Here is a 23,927-nt window from a genome sequence, read left to right on the forward strand (position 1 = left end):
CTAGGAGGAGATTGTGTCAATAATTAAATCACTGAAGACTAAGGACTCTCATGAATATGATGGAGTGCCTAGCAGGATATTAAAGTACAGTGCTGCACGTGTTAGCCCTGTACTTACCCATATTTGTTACTTCTCCTTTAAAAATGGCCAGTTTCCTGAATGATTAAAGTACTCAGTAGTAGGGAGAAAGTGATAATGTAGACAATTTTAGGCCTATTTCTATGCCATCAGTGTTTGCGAAAGTTATTGAAAAAGCTGTGTATGTAAGGATAATTGATCATTTTGTATCACATGATTTGCTATCAAATATACAGTTTGGCTTTACAAGTCATTTAACAACTGGAAATGCTATACTCCCTTTTTTCTGTGAGATACTGGATGGATTAAACATAAGGTTTCGAATGATATGCATATTATTTGATTTGACTAAGGTGTTTGATTGTGTTGATCACAAAATATTGCTCCAGAAGTCAGACAGTTATGGAATATGGGGAGTAGCTCATAATTGGTTCACCTCTTACTTTAACAACAGACAGCAAAATGTTATTATTCACAGTGTTGAGAATGGCTATGATGTGGGGTCTGAGTCGGGTATGGTGTTGGAGCCAGTCCTGTTTCTTATTCATGTTAATGAAATGCGCTCTAGTATTATGGGTAATTCTAAAATATTGCTGTTTGCTGATGACACTAGCTTGGTAGTAAAGGATGTTGTGTGCAACAATGGCTCAGTTTCAAATAGTGCAGCTCATGACATAAGTTCATGGCTTGTAGAAAATAAAATAATGCTAAATCACAGTAAGAGGCAGTTTTTGCAGTTTCTTACACACAATTCAACACAACCCGATGTTTTAATTTTATGGAATGGGCATATGATTAGTGAAACTAAACAGTTCAAATTTCTAGGTGTTCAGGTAGATAGAAAATTGTCATGGAAAACCTTCATTCAGGATCTTATTCAAAGACTTCATTCTGCCATTTTTACTATTTGAAGTAAGTGATCATTTCACATGAAAATTATCCTACTTTGTTTATTTTCTTTTGCTTATGTTTCATAGTATTATATTTTGGTGTAACTTTTCCCATTCTAGAAGTATATTTTTGACTCAGAAACGTGCAGTATGGGAAATAAGTGTTGTAAGTTTGCAAACCTCTTGTCGACCCCTGTTCACTAGTCTGGATATTTTGACATTGGCCTCTTTACTTTCATTACTTGTTAACAATATCAGCTCATTTCCAGGAATTAGCAGCTTTTACTCAGTTAATACTTGACAGAAATTCAATCTGCATTTGGATTGCACTTCCTTAACTCTTGTGCAGAAAGGTGTGCAGTATACTGCTGCATCCATTTTCAATAAGCTACCACAATAATTCAAAAATCTTAGCAGTAATCCAAGCACATTCAAATCAAAACTGAAGAGTTTGCTCATGGTTCACACTGTGGCGCTGATGAGGTTGACAACAGTGTCAATCTGAGTATCATCTTTGTACTAAGCTAAACATTATCTTTGTGCAGTTCCACCAGTCAGTTCTTTGTAAGCCTTGCTTGTGTAAAGAGGTGAATAAATGAACTCCTGATAGTAGGGTGTTGTTTGGTGTAACTGACCCTAAAATCCACCTCACTGGTGACCCCGAGTTGTAACATCTTCAGTTTTCGTTGTTTTACTGTGTCCGCGGCCTCCGCTTTGGTTATTTTTGCAAGCATTACATCAACACAACATTTGAACAATGGCTTCGGCCCAACACCTAACGCCAGATTTTGTGATCGATATGCATCGTGTTGCGGGCGATGAACACCTGCCAGGACTTCAACACGATGCCTCTCACTCAATGATTACGCCGATTTCCCTGGACGTTTTTGAGCCTGCAAGTAAGGTTAGGAGTGTGCATGACTCTAGCTATCAGACGCCTTTGTTCCCACCACATGTGCCCTCCGTCTTCGACAGTGCAGTTTCCTCTTACGAAACTCCGTGCAGTGCAGCACCAATGTCGATTTTTGCAAATACTTCGTTGGCAGCCTACCACCCCCAGAGCAATGATTTGCCATGCCGCAATCCGTGCAGTACCACGCGGATTCCTGCCAAGTGGCCAGAACTGCTTTATTCTCAGGTCAACCTCATCAGCATCCGACCATGCTCATGCCTGCCTCGGTTCAGCATCAGCACATGCCTTCCTGCTTCGATACCGCAGCCTGCAACAGGAACAATAGCTTGTTATCTGTGCCTGACCTCCATCTCCGTCCTACTGCTATGCCTCAGTGTTTTGTGCCAAGACATTCACCTTATCTGCACACCATTTTGAATGGAGTGACTCTGAAAGGTGAACATTCACACATCCTGTCCGACGTTCAACATCATTTTCCACACTGTGCTTCTGGACAGCCTGCACCTCTGCAGCCTCCCTGCAACACAGGTGGCTCCGGCTCTGATTGTATGTCAAGCTTTCCGTGGACTAGCACGCGTTTTCAAACTTTGAACTTTTTCTCACCTGTCGTCTCTGCGCCATCTCCAGAAAAGCTTCCGCTACCATTCTTGGTACATCTCGGTGCCTCGTCCCCGTCGGTCTTCTACAACACATCAATCTGATCACACCCGCAATGTGTTAAACTTCCGCAACCGCAATCGACGCATTACGGTGTCTCACCCGCATCGGCCTTCCACGTCGTGACAGATCACGCTCAACCACAACGCATCACCTTCACATTGCCACCCAACTAGCCGTCATTGCCACATACTCTTGAGACACACTCTCCTGGAATACTGCAGCAACAGCAGCTTGTTTCAGGCAGTGCCCCAACGAATTCAACTCAACCTGGTCTTCCGAACATTCTACAAAGCTTACCGACGTTTCAGCTGTTTAATCACGACAGGGAAACAACCTGGTTCAAACTTTTTGACAAAGTGTTCAACCATTACAAACTCGACGAGTCAACCAGATGTATGTGCCTTCTCAGCCACCTGCACGACCACGAGGAGTTGATTGCTGACCTGGTCAATGCCCCGGACTCAGCTACCCAGTACACTCTAGCCAAAAAGACAGTTCTGCGTCGGCTTGCACACTCAACTGAGACAGCTCCACGTCGAGCATCTAGGCAATGACAAACCTTCCCAACTCTGGAGATGGCTACAGGCCCTGGTCAGCGACGATCTACTCACTGACACATCTCTCCTCGCCATCTGGTCAGATAAACTACCTCCTCACATCCACTTTGCTGGTGCTCAGAGGTCTCCCAAACCTGTCGAGTAACAAATGACAATTGCTGACAAACTACGTGATGCATCACTGCTATATTTAGCCAGCCACTGTCTACCTGGCAAGTCTCAGGTTCATGCTCTTCGTCCCACGGCCGGATACAGCTGGGGCCGTACTGTACCGACTGTTCCGCTTGTTCCGGGAAGCAGTAAACAAGCAGCTGGGACGCCACCATCTCTGCCCGTGGTCACGCCCCCTCCTGCAACTGAACCTGCTGTCGCCGTGAACCACGGCCACCACCTCTGGCAACGAACTTTCAGCAGGAAATGCAACAGCACTACCCATACTGTTACTTCCACACACGGTTTGGTGAGGTTTCACGGAACTGCAGACCACCCTGCTGCTTCCAAAACGCCAATCGCCTCCTGCGCACAACATGACAGGCACCTCCCAGTGCTCCATTCAGTCCGGGAACAATCGGATAATTACAGACGACTTTATATTAAAGACATTTCGTCGGGATACTTTTTCCTAGTGGACACAGGCGTGGATGTTTCGCTACTGCCTACGTCCTTAGTGTCGTTGAACATCCGCCCTCATCATACTTCACTGCAAACCATGAATTCAACTAAACTACAATGCTCCGGTTCAACCTCCCACGTCGTCTCACTCTCCGCAAACTGCAAACTCGAGTGGTCTTTTTTAGTGTGCGATATTGCGGAACCTATACTAGGCATTGACATCTTGCGACACCACAAATTTTCACCGGACCTAGTGTGAAACACCATGTTTCATCAGCCGCCCAAAACTCACTTCCCCTGTGCTCCGTCGGGCTCATCTCATCCATACATACTCGTCTCTGTCGACGACATTACAAGAAACAATGCACAAGTGCCTTGTCGTACTTGAAAACATTGCTCCCCTACGCAAGGAAAACTTCGAGCTCTCCCTCCGGCTCCACGAATCTCAGCTCCAGCTCTCCGACGCAGCACAGGAATTACAGACACTGCAGCAAGGACAAAGCAAGGTCAGTAAGTGCGCCGAATCTGCTTGTAGTCCCAGCAATTGTGCCTGCATGTGCTTACCTCCGGCTAACCCTCGCAACTGTGCTATCAAGTGTACCATAACGTGTACTGACAGTTCCACAGGACCACTACCTCCTAATACGGTAGCATTTGACAGTCAGCCGAACACGAGTGCGCATGCTCGACGAGCGCCACGTGTTCCCGAACTGACACCTCCTACCGCTCCCCTCACAGACAGCACCTCAAACTATGCAACTTCGGCTCCTGCGCGCCGCTGTGCGACCACCACTCACAACACAGACAGTGCACTCGCGCCAAGCGTTTCGCCCGCGACCATTCTGTCACAGGCCGCGCCGTCGGACAATGGACTCACTAACGCTTCGAGAGCTCTACTGAGCTCATCCGACCACGGTGCCACTGCTTCGGGCCGGCGGCCATCTTGTCACGTTGACTCCTGAGACACATCGCCACCTCGGCTCCCGTCGCATCGGCAGAGTGGCTCCGAGCACCACGACCTCTCCTCGCCTGCCCCGCCTGCCACAACAAACCGCCTCCCGCGCCGCCGGCAACATTTCCGTCGTCACCAACGGCACGATTCGCAAGCTTCGCCTCACACCAGGCCCCCTGATCTCCAGTAAACCACGTCGACTTTCTCCCGAGCGCCTCTCCGACCTTAAAAAGCCGATTTCTGAACTTCTAAGCTCCGGCGTCATTGAACCCTCTGCCAGTAGCTGGTCCACGCCCATTCATATGACACCCAAGAAAGACAGGTCCTCGCGCATGTCCATAGGCTACCGTCGACTAAACGCACGAACAATTATGGACACCAACCACATACCCAACATTGCCGACTTTACCAGTTCCCTTGCAGGTGCGACCACGTTCTCTGTCTTTGATTGCAACCGGGCCTACCACCAGATGCCCATGGCACCTGAAGACATCGAGAAGACAGCAATCACCACGCCAATCAGGTTATTTCTGTTTAGATTCATGCCCTTCGGTCTGAAAAACGCAATCCAGACCCGGCAATGCTTCATCAACGAAGTGCTATTCGACCTAAAATTCCGCTTTGCATACCTTAACGACATTGTTGTGTTCAGCTCCTTCGTCGAGGACAACATTCGACATGTGCAAACTGTTATGAACACTCTCGCAGCAGTAGGCATCGTGACCAACCAGGACAAATTGCACCTACACCAAACCCACTGTCACTTTTCTTGGTTTTCGGGTCTCTGCCGACGGCATTTCACTGCCCCCTGAAAAGGCACAAGCAATACTAAACCTACCCAGACCTGCATCATTCAAAGACCTCCTGCGCTTTCTGGGGACGGTTAATTATTAACACCGACATCTACCTCGGGCTGCGGAGATCCACAGGCTCCACTGATGGACGCCTTGGCAGGCAGCAACACTTCTGGATCTCAGTCCGTTCCATGGCCCCTGCTATGACTGACTCTATCACCGCCCTCAAAAGTCTTCTTGCCGAGGCCTGCACCATCGCGCATCCTCATCCCAATGTGCAGCTTTTCATCATCACAGACACGAGCAATACTCCATCGGCGCTGTCCTTAGACAGACAATCGACGTCCAGACTTGGCCTCTGCAGTTCTTCTAGCGCAAGCTCACCAATGAGCAATGCAAATATTCTGTGTTTGACAGGGAGTTGCTCACAGTCTACGATGCGATCAAGCATTTTAAGACTGACTTTGAGGGACGCCCTTTCTATGTCTTAATGGACCACGAACCTCTGGCTGTGGCCGTTACAAACCCGCCAGCGGACCCGCCTCCTCGCCACTTCAGATACATGGACTTCATATCTCAGTTTACCACCGATGTCAGACACGCAAACGGTGTTGACAATATAGTTGCTGATTTCCTTTCACAAGTCGACGCCGTACATTCGCTGTTAGACCTCTCTGAACTGCCTAACCTCCAACCCGCCGACAAGGACACACAAAACCTGATTTCAGACTCTACCTCTTCACTACGCTTCATCAGTACCACATCCCCTGGCATTTCTGGTGAGATCTGGTGCGACGACAGTACGGGCACGTTACGCCCCCTCATCCCAACCACGCTCCGTCGAGCTGTCTTCAACGCACTGCATAATTTAGACCACCCCGGTGTTCGTGCGTCCGCCCGCCTCGCAGTGGAGCAATTTGTGTGGAGAAATGTCAACAAGGACTGCCAGCAATGGGCACACTCCTGCGTTGCGTGCCAACGCTGCAAAGTACACAAGCGCACGTCACCCCCCTTCGGAGTCTTTTTGATCCCTCGTGGGCGTTTCCAGCGTATTCATATTGACATTGTCGCCCTCTTCCCACTGAGTTGAGGCTGTCCCCCACCCAAATATTACGGCAGAAACTGTTGCTCAAGCTTTCATCGAGTCATGGGTATCGCGTTTCGGATGTTCAGCTATCATCACGACTGACCAGGCAAGACAATTTGAGTCGGCCCTGTTTAACCAGATTTGTAACATCTGCGGCATCGACGCAGCATATCACCCGCAAAGTAACGAGCTAGTTGAGCGTTGGCACCGCACTTTCAAGGCAGCTCTTCGATCCCACGACTCTCTATGGATGGAGGCTCTTTCCCTTGTGCTACTGGGCATTCGTGCAATCTATAAGGTAGACCTCAAGGGCACAATAGCCGAGTTCGTATATGGCCAGAACATTGTTCTCCCTGCGAACTAGTGAACCCTTTCGCTTCTCTTCCTCAGTCTGACTTACCTTCCTTCGTGGACCGCATCAGACGCCACTTCATCAACCTCCATATCCCCCTGCCTGCCAGTCACTCCTGCCCTAAGGTTCATGTCCCAAAATCTCTGGACAATTGCGAATACGTCATGCTCTGAGATGACACTGTCCGTGCTCCCCTCCAACCTCCATATACTGGCATGTACCGAGTTCTCCGGCGCTCAGCAAACACCTATGATATCCAGATAAAAGATTCAGCTGACACCGTCTCTATCAACAGACTTAAGCCTGCTCATGTCGAGCCTTCTTCTACCCCCCTTCAGGCCACGAGCACGCCACTCACTGTCATGGCTCACAATGCTCTGACCACTACCTCCAGGTCGGACTCGAGTGACCTCCACCTCCATTCGTCGAGCTCTCCTCTGACCTCGCTCCCTACTCCGGTCTCACGCGCTCCGTTGAGTGACCCCGTGCTTCCCACATCGAGCTTACCTACGATCACGCCCTCGCTGCTGGGCCTTTCGCCAGTCCCTTCAACCTCTCCCCCTTCGCCTGCCTCGCCCTGTCGATGTTTCTCATGCCCCCTTATCTTGAACGTGCTCTCACTCGAGGTTTTTGTGCCTGTTCCTCCTGACATAATACACATCATCTCTATAATACTATATGATGATGCACTGTTTGTCTTGTGTTTCCCTTTATCCGGTGCTCATGACACAACCTCCACCATTCCCTACCACTTGGTGAAATGTGTTCCCCTCTCGCCCGACGTCGACCTGGACATGTCTCATGTGTTCGCCACACCCACTGGAGACATCATTGTCGTCGCTCCGTGCCTCCCGCAAACCGCCGGCCTTCCTGTCGCCGCATGACCAACATGCCCAGTACAACGCCTGGCATGCTTCAATGACTTCCAGGTTCGGAGGTTGGATCTTCCTTCACGACATCTACCCACACAGCTCCCCGACGACACTGTTAAGCTGACCGTAGTCTGGCTCCCACGAACCACCCATGCCGACGCCATAGTCACCCCACCCCCAGCCTATCAAAAGTACTCCATACTGCAGGGGGGGGGGGGGCTATGTGGCGCCGATGAGGTCAACACCAGTATCGGATTTGAACTGAGCTAAAAATTATCTTTGTGCAGTTCCGCCAGCCAGTTCTTTGTAAGTCTTGCTTGTGCAAAGAGGTGAATAAATGAACTCCTGATAAGTTGTTGTTTGGTGTGACTGACCCAAAAATCCACCTCAACTCCTTCTATTCTGCTGAGGAGTTCCTTGAAGAATTAAGCCGATTCTTATGTTATATTGTTGCTTTTGTTTACTTAAACTTTTAGCTGGACTTTTTTGGGTTCATGAACATTTTATTTTTATCTGTTATTACTTTTATGTTGTAATTTCATGTACTGACATGTTCCATGACCTTGGAGACTTGCTCCTCAATTTGGTCCTACGGAACTAGACTTGTAAATAAAAAAATAAATGTGTAACATATGTTCCAAATAACTGTCAGGGCTATTTAACTACAATGATGCTGTGTATGGTAGTTCCTTCCATAACTAACAAAAGTTCAATTAAAACTACAGCCTTCTCCACCATATACATTACATACTGATTTTTGAAATGTACTTCCACATCACTAGCATTCAGACAGGATTGAACTCGAGCAATCCATTTCCACAGTTATAAATCACAGCTTAAAAAACCAGGTTCTTGTAAGCAAAGGAAGGTGTAGATGTTTCCCCAAACATTATGGGTTCCCACATATCCATTCTGATTATCTGACTCCATAAGTAAGTAGTAATCTATAGAAGGTACTCCAATAGTACAGGCTGATGGTCCATTTCAACATCAACCAGATACTCTTTAAATAGATTTTTTATATTCCCGCTGCATTCACACCTATTTCTCCTAATATACGCCATGCTCCTGACTATGGAATATGGTACAATGTCTCTAGACTGCATAGACTTCGCCTATTGAAGTACTGACATGTGACATCATCCTTCCATCGAATATAGAGTGCATTTAGAAACCAAGCACCTTCAACCATCAATTCTGATTACATCTGCTGTGTAATGCTTTATGTAAAAGTAATATGATTCGTGGCCATAGGCAGCACTCAGATTTATTTTCTCCCTGCAATGCACCCTATCACAGAATCTAGTTGCTACTATCTTTGGGGTTTACATGCTGCAAAGCACTTGTTACCAGATCATATGGAACTCTTTAGCACAGATCTTAACAATAGTACTCTGCTGGGGATGTAATGTTTTTATTGTGTGGGGGACTGCATAGTTGACAGAATGATGGTAGTGTACATTGGTTCCATGCTTTGAAACTAAAAAGAAATCATGACTCTTCAATGCAGGTCAGGAAGTGTTAAGATCACAGTGTAATCATAGCTATTATATTAAGAGCACACCTAAGTGTGACTGATGTAGAAAAAACAAGAAAAGAACGCATTTTAATGATGATACCTTATTCTTCACAAATCATATTAACAAAGTATAAAAAGTACATCATAAAATAATAGTATCTCTTACAACATCATTGCCTTTGTCAAAAATGATATGAGTGTAGCTAAAACAGGTCTCTGACACAACACACAAGGAAAGGGTAGTTCCACATATAACACAAGCAGCAGTATGTTACGAATAGTATTTCCACTTCTTCCTGAGAGCAGATTTTACACAGGTGAGCAGTTTTAGATGTTCTTACAGTTACACAGTGTTATGTTACTGGTTTTGGAAAATCTGATGGAGGCTTGATATTAGCTACAACCTTTGCAGTAATTTTTGCTTTGCTCTTCAGACAGATATTATCCACAAAATCCTTATCCCTTGCAAGAAGCAGAAACAAGTATTTCAAAAACCACCCACCATGTTCAACCCATGGGTTTCTCATTTCATCCCAATATTTCAACCCTCCACGACAATGGAAACTTATGGTTTCATCTCTGTCAACAGTATAAAAGAATCCACATCAACAGGATGTTGCTTAACAGCTAAATACCAACCTTTGAAAGATGCCATCATGTGTTTTGTATTTAGGGTGAGTTAACGTAATCACTCACATATCACATGTTGCACTGCAAAGTGATCCTGATTCAGGAGATGGATGTTGGAGTATCTCCATTCTGCACAGGTTACAACTAACGTACAAAACAAACAGCTCGATCCATCAATATACCTTCCCAACACCCTCACACATCCACCATATTACAGATTGACCAGCTTTCTAAGCTCTTTTTATATATAGTCTACTCTGAAGATCCACAATGTGGACTCTTTTGCTCACCTGATTGTGACACGTCTTTGGACCATGTATTCTAAATTTTCTTGTGAATGTAATACAGTTCTAAACAACTAGCATGATTGCACTTTTTCCTGTTTGTTTGTTTGTGTGTGTGTGTGTGTGTGTGTGTGTGAGGGGGGGGGCAGAGGGTGGCCAGGCACCATGTTGTAGCTAATATTAAACCTCCATCCAACCACTGGTGAATCCACCTCCATACATCACCCTGGATATATGAGGGTGGATTCACCTTCGAAACATATCTTGGACCTATTGCTGGAGAATGCACTGTATTGTGGGAGGACGTATCTTAGAACCCTATCCCAGCTGAAACATGTTTTGGGTCCACCTCCAAAACCTATCTGGACATGACACATGGTGGATCCACATTTGAACCCTATCTCAGCCATAACATGTGGTGGATCCACATTCAGACCCTATCCTGAATGCAATGCCTAGTAGAACCATGTACAAGCCCTATCCCATTCCTTTCCCATTTTTATAACAAATAAAAATATGACCAATGTATGGGATGAATTTAAATTTAACAAAAATATTTTTGTTGAAAGGAATAATAAACCAAGAGAGAAACAAATTAAATTTCATATGTGCAAATATTATTTTAAATCACCTTTAATTCTAGAACATTTGACAAGTATATAACATAATAATGCTGCTGATTATATTAAAGAATATTTTGATGAAGATACACTTGAATTTGAGTTATAATAAAGATTTGTTAGGAACATGGGAAGAAATAGAAAAGTCACTATATCTTTTTTATAAATTTAAAAAAGTTTGTCAGTTATCATGTAAATATAAACATTGACAATAAATTTTATTTTATTTCTGATGAAATAAGGAAAAAATTTAATAATTTACCGAAAATATTACAAGTTCATATTTTTGTTTATACATGGTGATTTTTCCACTGTGTATAAACTCTAGGGATTGGTCAATGACAGAATACGGAACAGAAAAGGTCTAATGAACTTATGTCTGGAAACGCATGACTTCAATACCAGAGGTAATTTATTGAATCATACTTTGTTACTGAGACTGTGATGTAATACGCATTGTACCATGCAGTTACAGTTACAGTGTGCATTGTTTCCTTCTAGAGAGTGGTATTGTTCCTCATACATAATGCCCTAGCACGCCCTTCTGCCATAGTAATTGGTAATGTTGTGTCCGATGCACTTCTCTCGCTGACTCACCTCATAGATGATGTAATACAGTGTTGTGCACATTTGTTCCATGTTCAAATCGAGAGCTTGCCAACTTGATGTTTACTTATGGAAAGGCAAATGGCAATGGGTGGTGAGCAGCAAGGAGACCTATCCCCGCTGACAACAGACACAGCATTCAAGGTTTGCAACAGTGTTACACTGTCTGTCTGAGACAGGTTCATTTCAGGAAACATAAAATTATGAAGGAAATAACCTTAAATGTTCAGACACCAGACTTAGAGGAAAATGTGATTAATACTGTGGAAAGTGACTGCCATGTCATTACCATGCAGTTGGCCCTCCAGAACATGGTAGGCCAGACGACCATGTGCAACATTTTCCATAAAAATTTATAGTATCCTAATCACTTACAGCATCTGCAGAGCTTGCTAGTGACAGGCTTTCCCTGTCTGGAACAGTTTTGTCAGTCGTTGCTTCACCGAGCAACCACGATTCTGGGATTTGTATCATCCACCCTATTCACAGATGAGACCGCATTTACGCAGAGTGGTATCTTCAACTTTTATAACAGTAATCTGTGGGATAGAATTGAGAATCTCTATGGAATGGTGACACCAAATCATCAGTATTAGTGCAGCTGGAATGTGTGGGCTGGTATATTTTGAGACCAGTCTTCCCTCCATGTTGCCTGAAAAGCCAGAACCATCAGCATTTCTTGTGAGTGACTTTGCCTTCCATGCTGGAAGATGTACCATTGCTGATTCGAAGGGTTATGTGGCTGCTACATGATGGTGCTCCAGCCCACTTCACCATTAATGTATGGAAGCATCTCAATCCTGTCTTCTCTGGTCAGTGGATCGGACGAGGGGGTTCCCGTTGCATGGCCTGTTGGTTCATCACATCTCAACCAATGCAATTTCTGGTTATGGGGTCACCTCAAATTATAGTGTATGCAGAGCCCATGTGGAAACAAGGGACCAGTGTATTCATATTGCTTTTGACCCTGTTCGGATGCAGCCTGGGCAATATGAATGTGTGAGATGGAACATGCATGTGTTGTGAGACGTGGAAAGCATTTTCAACACACATTGTAACTATGGCTGCATGGTACAGCACATATTAGACCACAGCCTCTGTAAAAATGTACGATTGAATAAATGGTCTCTAGCATGGAAACCATGCACTTCTGGTCATAAGTTCATCGATCAGTCCCTAGAGTTTGCACACAGTGGAAAAAGATCATCCTGTAAATTATTTTTAAATACTTCACATTCAATAACAAAAAATATAAATATTTTTTTTAAAATTCTCAATCAATATTCTATATAGAACACCATAACTTAAATTGTTTTTTCCATGGAGAGTTATGTAAGTGGACAGTTCTATACCAGACAGACTGTATGTACTATTGGACAGTGTTGTGTGGAACATGAGATGATATTCTGAGAAATCAGCAGTGGTGGAACATGCTTTAGAAAAAGGACACTGTATTGCATTTGCTGAGACATCTGTTATTATGCGGACTAGTTTTTGGGACAGTGTTATAAAAGAAGTGATCAAGTTAAAAATTTATGACCACACGCTCAATAAAGATGGTGGTCTGCAGCTTAACACAGCTTGGAACCAGGCCATCAGAAATTTGTAGTGGGTGTGGCAATTGAGCAATGAAAACATTACCATATACGGCACTGGAGTGAGCACCAGTGATATCAGTGAAGACAGTGTGGCTATGTAAGAATGACAGCAGTCACTATTTGACAATGGCTGAGGAGAACTCAGCTAAAAGCTTGTGTATTTTAAACCACTTGTTTTTTGATTGAATGTTTATGTTTCACATTTATTTTCTCTCTAAAAACTGTGAGAAGCCTATATCCATATTAAAGGAGATAAAATTTTAAATAAAATTTTATTAGAAGGGATGTTAAATTAAATATGGCTTTAGAAAATAGTGTTGGGGAATTTTTAGGCGTTAGTAATGAAACTGTTATAGCTAATCAAAATTGTTGCTTATAATTAGACAAAATTAATTCCTGTTGAATTAATTAATAATTTTAATTTAGCTTATGGAATGTTTATAAAACATAATCATTTTTCTCACTGAGAAACAGTTATTACTTCTTTTAAACCATAATTAATATTTGGCGATCCAATAGTTTATAAACTGCATTTTCCTTCATTTCTTCGTATTCATAATAAATTTCAAGAATTAGAAATAACTATAGGCCCTAATTGATGAAAATAATAAAGTGATAGATTTCAATTACACTACTGTAACAGTTGTCATGGAAATGAATTAATAATTTCTTTAAATTAAATAGTTTCATAAATTTTTTAAAAGATTAACTTTATTAAACTAAACAAATTTTTCTCTACATAAATGAACAATTTTACAGTTAACTATCTTTCTTGCTGAGTGGTAAAATTAAGCCTAAAACAATTAAAATGAAACTAAATAATGAATGAATAAATAGTATTGATAATTTTAATACTGATACTCAAAAAAGAAAGAAAGATTAAATTTACTTATTCAGTAAATATTCCGATTGTGAAAAAATTATTTAAAATCTTGTAAAAAAAGAAGAAACATGTTCTCTATTAACAAAATATGATGGTGATTTTCTACCAATTTTGTTAGCAACGTTAGGCCACATGGTTCAACAGTTGGTGGAGCAGCATCTATTAGACCATTTGTTCATAGTAAGTTAAAATATGATAAAGAATTAGAAGCAGAAAAAAGATATAATTTAGTAATGGAGAAGAAAGGAAATGGAGAAATTTTTTTTAAAAAGATTAACCCTTAACAAATTAAGATTCAGAATATTTTTCTAAGAATTAAAAAAATAACATTTTAGAATTGTTTTATGATTGATGAACTACCTAATAAACCAAAAATTTTGAATCTGACCAAATGAATAATCCTAAAGTATGTGATAACCTAATAACTCTATTCACATTTAAAATGGGTAATTTTACTCTTCAAAAGTTGTTGTTATTGTTGGTAATAGTATAAATGAAGATTTTTCTTTTAATGATTTCACTTTAAATCATTTTAAAATATCAAGTGTTTTGGATAATCTTTACAAAACAGCTACTGCTGAGCAATCAATAAAAATTGTATGTAAATCAAGACTTCTATCTATAAGAATAAAAGACAAAGTTAAAATTGTTCCAGTAGATTTTAAAAGAATTTTATTTGGCAAATTGATTTTATAATCAAATGAAGATGATAGATTGAAGCAATAATTATATAATTTTTATTCTATAAACATGGATTCATTTCTCAGAAAACTCAACAATACTAACAATTTAATTTGTTTAAAAAATTAGTGAACTAGAATTAAATTTTCTTAAGCATTTATATATAAATGAATAACTAAATAAATGAATATATAAATGCTAGATATGGTGAAAAACTGGTTTGGAAGAAAATAATCAATTTAAATTTATTTTGACAAAACGATATATTAAATTATTTACTGGATATGATATTAATTATTTTGAAGAATTAAATATTAAACTAAAATATAAGAGAATGGAAAATCATAAAAATAATGAGATTCATGATCTGGAATTCATAAGGTAAAAAAAACTGTTTTTTGTAATATTACATAAATTTACATTTTCAAAAATCTAATTGATTTTTTTACTTTTAAATAAGAATGCAAAGTAAAAAATGCAATTGTAATGTCCATAAACCATTATTAAGCTGGAATTAAATTTTTTATATACTACCACTAATGATGAATATATAAATTCTAAAGATGGAATAAGAATTTGTTTAGAACTCAATTACAAATTAAATTTGTTTTGCCAACAGGATATAAGAAACTAACTGATGGTTATAATTTCAGATTTTTTAAAGAAGGTGATGTTAAGCTAAAAATATAAAGCAATAAAAAATAACAAGTGTTAGAATCTAGAAATCACTAATATGTACAATATGATTGAAGCTTGTGACTTTCTGAAAAGTAACTTCACAGTAAGTGAACGTGGTGATTGTTGCAAGTAACTTTACATGAAAGGGTATTTAAGTTAAATAAACATAACAGTAAATATAATTAAATGCTTAATAAGAAAGACTTTACTTTATTCTAAAATTGAAAATGATGATGAAATTTTTAAGAATGACGAATCTAAATTTTTACATGAAATATTTCCTTTTTATAACAGTTTATTTTAGGAAAACAAAAAAATAGTTAAACACTTAAACATCATTTAGTTGGAAAAAGCATTTAAAAAGATTTCAGATAACATATTTCGAAAATCATATGAATAAAATTGGTCCCAATCATTTCTTAAATGCATAAAAACCAGAAATTATAATATGGTTAAAGAAAATTTTAAATTATTTAACGGCTTGAACACGTATTTTAATTTTTTTGTTAATACATTATGAGACAAATAATAAAGTAATGGAATATGCACAAAAAAATGGTTAATTTTCTAGTATGAGGTTCTTGTTGCACATTAAATAAAACTACAGGAATACATTTAGCAATAAATAGGCAAGTCCTGTTAAGGGGTTCATCTTATATTGAGCTGCCCAAGAAAAGAAAGTGAAAGAAAGCTAGTTTTAATGTAAAAAAATAATGATCAAAAATGTTTTCTGTTGTCTATAGCTCCTACAATAAAAAGACAGAAGCGCAAAAAGCCAGATAGATCAATAAATTATGAAGTATTTGGAAAAGAGATTGAAGAAAAATATCTAATATTTCGTTTCATATTGAAACTGATGTTTTTCCTACAAAGTGATACTAAAATTAATGTATATATTAACGTTTATTCTTTCACTGAAAAATATGAAATTTATCCATTAAAAATACAAATTCTAATAAAGGAAAGTACTTTAATTTGCTATATTTAAAAAACGAAATAATTCATACAACTGTTGGATGAAAGGGTTATGTAAACATGTTTCGAGTCAAATTTACTTGTGATTTGTGAGTAATGTATTTTGATAACAGAGAAAAATTTGATGACCACCAAAATAGCTGCTTACTTAATAAATCAGTAAGAGTGAAACAATCAGAAAACGATCAATAAATAATATTTAGAAATTGTATATTAACCTAAAAATTCCCTTTTTTTATTGGTGCAGATTTTGAATGTTTATTATTAAATATGGATAACTAAAAGGTGTACAATTTTGATTCCGCAGTTTTTTCCCCAACATTTGAGGCTTTAATGAAACAAATTGGTTACACATCTATCATTCAAAGTATTTTCCATCGCTGGCCACTACTTTCTCCCATCTTTTGGGCAGTGTACGAATCCCGCGCCGAAAAAATTGTTCATCTTTTGAAGCGATCCGCGAATCGATCCAATTTGTGACTTCTTCATGAGATCGGAAGTATTGGTCACCCAGGCCATACGCCATTGATCTAAACAGGTGATAGAGGAAGCAATGTCTGGAGAATACGGAGGGTGGGGTAGGACTTCCATTTTAACGTTTCCAAATACGTTTTAACCTCTTTTGCAACGTGGGGTCGAGCTTTGTCATGCTGCAAAATCACTTTATCGTGCCTCTCGCAGTATTGCGGCCGTTTGTTTTTTAATGCTCTGCTCAGACGCATTAACTGCGTTCGATAATGAGCACCTGTGATTGTTTCACTAGGTATTAACACCCCACAGTACACAACGCCGAGTTGGTACCACCAAATGTAGAGCATGATCTTGGAGCCGTGAATAAACGGTTTCTCCGTCGATGTGGAAGCATGGCCAGGATATCCCCATGATTCTTTTGCGATTAAGGTTATCGTAATGAACTCATTTTTCGTCCCCAGTGACAATGCGTTGCAGAAATACCTTCCGTTTTTGCCTCTGAAGCAACTGTTCACAAACACACAAACGCCGTTCAATGTGTCTTAGTTTCAGCCCACACAGGACCCAAGGTCCTTCTTTCTGAATCATGCCCATAGCCTTGAGACATTTTGAAATGGCTTTCTGTGTCACTCCCACTAATCGTGCCAATTCTTCTTGAATTTTACGCGAGTCTTCACTCAGCAAATGTCTCCAATTCTGCAACTTCGAAAACATTCTTTCTTCCACCACTGTGCCGGTCTACGACTTTAAAATCACCATTCTTGAAGCGTTGAAACATCTCACGACGCGTTCTTTCACTAATAGCGCCCTTACCATACGTACTTGTGAGCATTCGATGAGAGTCAGCCGCTGTTTCTTTCATACTGAAAAAAAAACTAGTAACACCTCCCACAAATGACGAGAATTAGGCTCGTAAACTGATATTTTCAATCACGAACAACTTCGTGATACTGACACAAATTGACTAATGTTTGAATAAGGTTACGTTGACCAAGGTCCAAGCTAAGTGCCTGACGTTTGCGATCTGTTTCTTTCGACTGCTACTTACCATTGTTGCCACCTATCGGCATGTGTGTAGTGGATAAACTATGTGAGGAACGTGATGCTCATACATTCGTTACACTAGTTGTAACTTCTACTACGTTCTAGAAGTATCTGCAATAGCAGAATAGAAATGTGGAAAACACAAGTCTGAAAACAATTTATTGGACTTTCAAAAACGAATCAACAATACAGTCTCCAAAAGAACAACAGACTCGACCCCAACTGCGGATCGTCAGAAATATCAAATAACAAATAATAATGGAAGAGACCCATCTCTTGATGGAAAGATATCACAATAAAAAAATTATGCAATGTCAAGAAGCCTGTCGCTGTACCAAGTCCATCTGCAAGAGATTGGCCAGCTAAAAGAGGTGTCTGGCCGTGGCTGCTGAGGTGGCAGCTCCTTGTACTTCGAAGCAGTGCATCGAACTGCCCTTTGCAGGCAGAGAACCGCTCTATAAAGCCACTTTGGCGGATGTATCTGCCAGAGTTATGCAAATATCAAAGTAGTTCTTGGGCCAGCTGTAACCTCTGGTGAAGCTGTTCTGCAACCTCTGCAAATGGGTAGCGGTCCCTGGCAGCCGTTGTGGAGACCTAGTGATGTGCTACATTGTGGCCGCTGGTAAGTATTAGTGTTGACAACACAGATGACATAGGTTTTTCTGGTGAATATATGCCCTGTCATGTAGGCATCCCATGTTGATTAGACGTGAAGATAGATGCTGATGCAGTAGGCTCTACAATGTATGAAGTGGGCAGCAACAGCAGACCTCCCCCCCACCCCACCCCACCCCACCCCCCCACCCGCCAGGGGTGAGTGGAAGGCTCATCGCTATTTCGGGCCCCGGGTCCATCGACGACAGAAGACTGGGGTGGCCTCCATGGCCATAGGGACCTCTGCCGGAGGGTCCACCTTGGATGTGACCAGCAGTGATCGTGGAGGCAGTGGTGGGGCAGGGAGAGGAGCACCACTATCCCTGAACCATGGAGATGGCAGAGGAGCTGGCTGCAGACCACACCAAGAGCGAAGCTGGTTGTTGTGCTTCCAGCACACCATCTTGTTGTCGAGGGTGACTGCCGCCATAGCATGGCTGATGAGTGATGAGATCCTGGGGGAGACTCACTGGGTTCGATTCTAGGTGAATGCTATCACCCAGACCAGATCCTGCAGAGAAAAATCGGGCCGTGCCGAACACAGACAAGCTGTGTGGGGAGAAGACAGAAACAGGAGAGACAAGGGGGGCTGATGAGGGCAGCCGTGAAGTTTTTCAGCTGGGGATGACCCATCATGGACAGTGGACCAGTAGGAGGAAAGAAAGATGGTAAGGGCATTGTCCAGGGAGTGTTGTGGATGCAATTTCAACATCTGGACTTTGAATATACAAACAAACCATTGAGCTAATCCGTTATATGCAGGATGAAATGGAGTGGTATGAATCAACTGGATGCCCAGGGTGGTGCAGAAGGAGGTAAATTCAGCAAATGCAAATTGAGGGCTGTTGCCAGTCACCAACGTCTCTGGAAGGCCCTCAGTCGCAAAGATGCAGGAAAGAGCTTGGATGGTATGGGTGGATGTCATGGAGAACATGTGGGAGACACAAGGAAACCTACCGTCTGCACCCACAAGGATAAGCCAGGAGGAGCTGAGGAATGAGCCCACGAAATCCATCTGCAAATGGAACCAACCATCGCCCTCCAACAGACATGCTGGTGGGCATGCCAGTTCATCAGGACAATTCCTCAATGATGAACATCCAGGAGCTCTAAGGCCCACTGGTGAGGGAGTGCAGGAGCACAACCCGCCAATGATCATCATCATCCAAGATGTGGAGGAGCCCATCTCTGACAGACAGGTCCTGGCAGCAGTGCCAGTAGGCCCGGACCTCTGCCTGCAGCAGTTGACAACGGTCTAACAGCCAACCATACTGAATGTGGTGCATCTCCACGTGGAGGGTAGCGTCATCTGCTGTGTGACTTGTGACTAGCTTGGCATCCAGCCACAAATCAGCTACTGCCTCAGCAGTGGCATCATCCAGGTGGAAATAGGCAAACAGGTCAGCATTGAACCCTGAGTTGGCGCACACTGGGAGATGAGAGAGATGATGTACATTGGCATGGAGAACTGTGACCCAGAAACGGATGTTATAGGAATATTCCACGAGGAACAATGCCCAGCACTGGAGGCGATGAGCAGTCCTCATGGGAATGGCAGAGGCAGCACTGAACAACGAGTCCAGAGACTTGTGGTTGGTGTATAAGGTAAAGCAATGGTTGTAGAGGAAATCGTGGAATTTCTTAAGCCCAAAGATGATGGCTGAGGTCTCCTTCTCAATTAGGCTGTAGTTATGCTGAGCCAGGATAGCCTTTTGGAGACAAATACCATCAGGTGTTCAACTCCGTTGGTGATGTGAGACAAGATGGCTCCCACACCATAGTCTGACGCATCGGCAGCCAAGGTGAGAGGCTTAGTGGGCTTATAAGGGACAAGGCTATCCGGCATCAGGAGGGAAGCCTTCAGACAGAAGAACACCCTATCACAAGCTGGCAAAATTCTCACGGAGGAGGTGGTGAAGTGGTTCTGCCAGAGCCACAGTATGTGGGATAAAACAGCAGTAGTAATTGATTTGATCCAGGACTGCGAGATGTCCTTCGGAGGCGGTAGTTGACGAATAGCCTCACCGTACTGGGGCATCGGTCGGATGTTATTAGTGCTCAAAACATGGCCGAGGTAGGTCATCTGAGGAACAAAAAAAGTCATTTCTCCTTGTTTCAACGTAAGCTGGCACCCTGAAGAATGTGGAAGAGGCGCCAGAAGTTCCGGGCCAAGTCTGGGATGAAGACGCCAGCTACTGTCATTGAGGTAGTTAGCCGTCCTTGGAATGTCTCTCGTCAATGTTCCCAAATAGCGCTGGAAGATGACTGGAGCACTGGCGACCCCGAACAGGAGGCAGTTGTAATAGAAGAGCTCAAAAGGGGTACTGATTACCAAGATCGTTTTTGACAACTCATCCAAATGCAACTTCAGATAGATGTCCTGCAGGTCAATTTTGGCAAACACCTTGCCTCTATCCAACCGAGACAGGATGTCCTTAATCTTGGGTATAGGATAGGAGTCAATAACAGACTGAGCATTGACAGTGGCCTAAAAATCCCCACAAATGCCAAGATATCAGTTCGGCTTCTCAAGGACCAAGATGAGTGTAGCCCAATGACTATGGTGGACCGGGGTCAGGTTGCCCTCAGTCTCTAGGCAATGAAGCTCCTGCTGCAGTTTGTCACAGACGGTGAACCGTACTGATTGAGCCTCGTGGAACTTTGGGACTGACGAGGGGAGGGGTTCAATATCGACTCGATTGTCTGCTGACAACGACAGGACGGCTGGGGCCGAGTCACGTATCTCGAGGCCCAATAAGGGAAAAAGATCCATTCCCAGTAAGTTGGTGGCCTCGGGGGCAGCAACGACCAAAACCTTGGCCGTGACTACGTGAGTGAGGTACTGGACCCGAGCCGAGAACCAACCGTGTAGTCGTATGGTGTCATTGATGTAGCTCTTCAGGGAAGTACGTAATGGACAAAGTGGTGGTGAACCCAACTGATGTCGGAAATTCCCATTGATGACGTTAATGGAGGACCCCGTATCCACTTGAAAAGGGAGAGGAGTGCTGTCCAACTACTTAGAGTGATCGCTGCCACTGTGTGCGGAAAAACCGACTGAGTGAAGGAAATTGGCAGCAGCGGATCTGTCTCATCCACCACAGTGTCAGAGGCATCAAAAACAGTGCTGTCCACAGCCATCGACAGTGCCGACCGACAGACCTCGCTTTTGTGACCCTGCTTTCCTCAGGCCAAACAGGTCACCCCCCGGAAGCAGAAATCTTGCCTCTGATGTGTGACAAAGCACTGACTACAGGAGGTCAACCGTTGTCGCTGCTGCTCGGCACAGTCTGGGACCGGCATCCTGGTCCTCGAGGGCAGATGCGGCCTCAGGAGGGGGTCCTCAGGGCCGTCGCAGCAACTGCGCTAATGGCGTCGCGGGGAGCGAGTGGCAAACACCTGCGCTGGGGACTGCAGCGTGAAAGCAGAGCAAAAGGACTGTTCACGAGCACGGATAATGGATAAACAGGTGTCTAAAGAGGTATCTTTCAGCTTCAGAAGATTAGTCCGTAAACTATCGTCTGGAGGACAAGAATCGTATCACGAACGAGTGCCGAACCGTAAGACTGCGTGCAATGGAGGTTGCCACAGAAAAAAAGAGTCGCGGGAGAGATCTTGCAGCATAGCAATCCATTCCCTGTATGACCGTGCAGGAAGCTTCTGACAACAGAATAACTTGTGACATGCTGCCACCACGTGGACCTGAGAGTCAAAATAATCCAATAGGCCAGAAGTCAACACCTTGTAGGAGAGACCGTGAGGTTCTGCATCAGGATACAACTGTCTCAGAAGGTGATAAACTCCTGGTCCACATAGGCGAGAAAAAATGCGCGTTGCTGAACGTCACGAGTGACATCATGAGCAATAAAGTGTTGCTCCAGACGAGCCACGTAGTCGCCCAAAGGCTCAACCGATTTGTTGAACTTGGGAAACCTGGGGAGTGTGGCACAGAGCCGCAGAAGCGGGGAAGCTGGGTGGGACCCCTGCATAGAGGGGCGGAGGAGGGGGTAGACAGCGCCTATAAGTGCTGAATAATGAGCCCGTTCGTTTGTTGGATACATTCCAACAGCGCTTTGACTCACACTGAGGGTTCACCAATACCTGGAATACCATCTGCCATAGCAGACAACAACCGAACAAACGTGGGAAACTCTTAAACCAACTCGTAGTGACTGAAGCATCTGTGCTAGCAGAATAGAAATGCGGAAAACACAAGTCCGAAAACAGTTTATTGGACTTACCAAAACGAAACAATAATACACTCGATCCCAGCTGCGGATCGTCACAAATATCAAATAACAAATAATAATAGAAAACACCCGTCTCTTCGTGGGAAGATATCACATTAAAACAATTCTACAATCTCAAGAAGTTTGTCAACTACACCTAGTCCATCCGCAAGAGATCGGCCAGCTAGAAGAAGTGTCTGGCCATGGCTGCTGGGGTGGCAGCCCTGTATACTTCCAAGCGGTGCATCAAATTGTTCTTCGCTGACAGTGCGCCAGCCTATAAAGCCCGTTTGGTGGATGTATCTGCCGAAACTATTTGAGATCACATGCCTGGGGTATCAAAGTAGTTCCTGGGCTAGCTGCGACCTATGGTGAAGGTGTTCTGCAGGCCCCATGAACGGGTAGTGGTCCTTGGCGGCCATTTGTGGAGACCTGGTATTGTGTTGCGTTGTGGCTATCGGTAAATATTTGTGTTGACAACACAGGCAACATAGGTTTTCCTGGTGAATGTACACCCTGTGATGCAGGCATCCCGTGTTGGGTGGGTGTGAAATGAGATACTGATACAGTAAGTACTACAATGTATGAAGTGGGCGGTCACAGAAATCGTCATGATTTATTGTTGCTATTTGAAAGAAGTAATTATTTTTGTCATAGATAATCAGTTGTACAGTCTTACAAAACAGTGAAAATAGTAATTTTCCTTTAAAAAGAACCTATTTATGAAACCAAAACACAGTCTGACCCTTTTTGTTTTCACTTCTCAGAGAATTACAGTTTACCCCTCAGTGGGTAATTACCCCCAGGTTGTGAACTGCTGGCCAGGAAAATGTAAAATGGGACAATAGATATCACTCTGCTAGTATGTTCCACTATGCCCATGTTCCTATTACATTCTTTGACAACAGTAGGTTTTTTAACTTGAATTCTTTTCTTTCCTTCCTTATTATAACCTATCTTGAACAAGAATGTGTAGCTTCCACTAATGATATCAAGGTCACATTTCTTCTATACAGACACCTGAAAAGGCAAATTTACTCATTTTGTTGATCCAACATATCACAGGAACCTTTTCCTTCCTTTCTCATCTCTTTATCACTTCTCTCGAAAACCTAAGATTTTTTACTGTACCGGTAAATAGAAAGCATTGAACCAGAAGTTCATTGACTATTTTCTCAATTGTGAAACACTGATTGTGGTAAATACTGTGACTAGGTGTAAGACTTTCAGTCAATTTGAGTGCAGAAGACTCTCCTTATGAAAACCCAGAAACTATTAATTCTGCCAA

This window comes from Schistocerca gregaria, chromosome X, assembly GCF_023897955.1.
Source record: "Schistocerca gregaria isolate iqSchGreg1 chromosome X, iqSchGreg1.2, whole genome shotgun sequence".
NCBI classification, from domain to species: Eukaryota; Metazoa; Arthropoda; class Insecta; order Orthoptera; family Acrididae; genus Schistocerca; species Schistocerca gregaria.